Here is a 2,500-nt window from a genome sequence, read left to right on the forward strand (position 1 = left end):
TAAAAAGGATGATAAACCGTCATACGCTGAGACAACAACAAAAACTATTAGATATGAGTAAGTATGAAACGCCTTTGGGAGTGGTTAGAAAAGAATTGTAATATTGATAGTCCTAAATATGAAGACACATTATTCCATGGATTCAGAACAGAAACAGGTATGGATCTCAAAAACATACTGCTAAACCAAGAAATATGTGAAACGAAAATGGAAATCATTGAATGGAGAAGGGAACATAACCAATTATACAAGGAAGCGAGTCAATTGAGAAAAGAAAATGCACTATTAATTAGGGAAAGGGAAGAAATGAAAAAGGAACTAGCTATAGTACACACACTCAAAGCATTTTCCCAAAAATGTTGTCGCCATAATTGAACTTTGGTGCAAATAGTACCTTTCAGCCCTTTAGCAATTATCGTATTTGCTACACGCTATTATCCATTTTAATCGTTATCATCTTGTTATGATGATTGAATATGAAAGAATATTACATACTAACCCAATACTAATAAACAATATATGCTAGTCATTTGAACAATTTATCACATATCAATAGAAGAACCTATAAGTAGAAGATATGAAAAGAAGAAAAGAAAAAAAGTATTTGATACAATCAGTGACGACTCATGCCACCGAGCATTACCTATCTATTCTTAGCATCCGACCTAGTTATGAACCAAAAGGTCTCCTGTCGCCCGGCACGCTTGCCCCTTGTAATCCTTGAAACCCACACAGATTCTCTTCTTTCCAGGCAGGAACATACGTACACAATGCAGCCAAGACTAGGGCAATCATAAGTAACGAGCTTGGGGAGCTGGGAAAGGATAAATAACTGCACACAGATAGACATACCATTGACATAATTACCTCACTGGGTCACCAGGCAAACCTTAGGCACTTTTTCTTTTGAAGTTTATTAACCAGTTTCAATATGGGAAGTTCTGTAAATATTCACAAGGGAAACACTGCAGAGACGTAGTTAAGCATATGTAGAGTTTGAATGCACAGAAAGCTAGATTTCATATAAGAAATGAAAGATTATATTTAAAAGGCAATTAGTGACTCATGCAAACCCAGTTATGACCCTCAACTAATTGAAATAATGTGGGGTTAAAGGGAATCAAGCTTGTTGTCTGTGAGTTTATTTTTTATCTAGTTTATTTTTTATCTATCTTAGTTGTATACTAGATTTTGTTAGAAAGGGGCTTCGCCCCTGAGATCTCAGCATGTTGATGAATTCGATAAACTCTTAATTTAAAATTTAAAATATATATATATACTTTTTCTCAATGATATTTCACATAGAATTATGAGAAAATTTACAAAGAAATTTACTCAATAATTAGCGGGGATTTTATTTTTGTATATTCACTCTTAGAGGAGATATACATTTAGAAATTTTAAAAATTATCATTATTGCATTGTATGGACGGAAAGTTGGGCAGAGACGTTACTATCGCCACTGTTGGTAAATTCAATTTTTTTAGTTTTTACTTTTTCATGATTTTTTCATTGGCAATCATATCTCTGGATAATTTCTTTGTAGACTATATTTTTTATCTTCTCTTCTTGATAGTAATATAAATTTCTTGGATCTCCTATTCTTGATACGACGAACAACAAATCGGGCAGTTCGAATCGCGTCACCTGGATCGATCGAAAAAATTAACAAATTTTTAAAAGAATAAATTGTATAATATAGAGACGAAATTGATATTAGCTCGTTTAAACAATTTTTTTTATCGAATTTATTCTCAATTTTGATAACTTATCAAAGGTATGTATGGCAAGTGTATTTTATCATTTTTCCTATATATATATATATATATATATATTTCTTTTCTTTTTTGAATAAGCCAATATTTGTTCGAATAGCTCAATTACTTTGAATGCTAATCATTCATTAGAGCCAAATTTAATCTGAAACATTTACAAAGTAAGGTTGAGTCGTCGAAATCGAAATATGTCGATCGATCGAATCGAGAAAAAAGTCTGACTATTTTTTGATTTTTTTTTTTTAATTAGCCAATATTTGTTCGAAAAGCTCAATTACTTTGAAAGCTACTTATGAATTGGAGCCAAATTTAATCTGAAACATTTACAAAGTAAGGTTGAGTCGTCGAAATCGAAATTAGTCGATCGATCGAATCGAGAAAAAAGTCTGACAGACAAACAGACAGACACGAAAACGCTTTTATTTATTAGACAACCAAAAATAGATGACAAATAAACTTACAGACGAGAGCGTTCGTCATCATTTACCTTGGTTCACTATTGGTCATTTTATTCAGCTGAGGGAGAGATAAAGCATTATCTTTCGTGAGTATAAGTACGACTTGAGGAAAGATCCGGGGAAAGGGAAGAAGAATGGCAGGAACTTCAGTCTAAACTTCTGAGCTTGCGCAGAAGGCGTTCAAGGCAGCAGCACGGAGTTCTACAAGACTTTTGACTCCTTTGGCTTTCCTGGTTTGCCAACCAAGGGTCAGCTTCGATGCCTTCC

Source organism: Oratosquilla oratoria, chromosome 30, assembly GCF_046742065.1.
Source record: "Oratosquilla oratoria isolate Oo_2021 chromosome 30, ASM4674206v1, whole genome shotgun sequence".
In the NCBI taxonomy this organism is placed as follows: Eukaryota; Metazoa; Arthropoda; class Malacostraca; order Stomatopoda; family Squillidae; genus Oratosquilla; species Oratosquilla oratoria.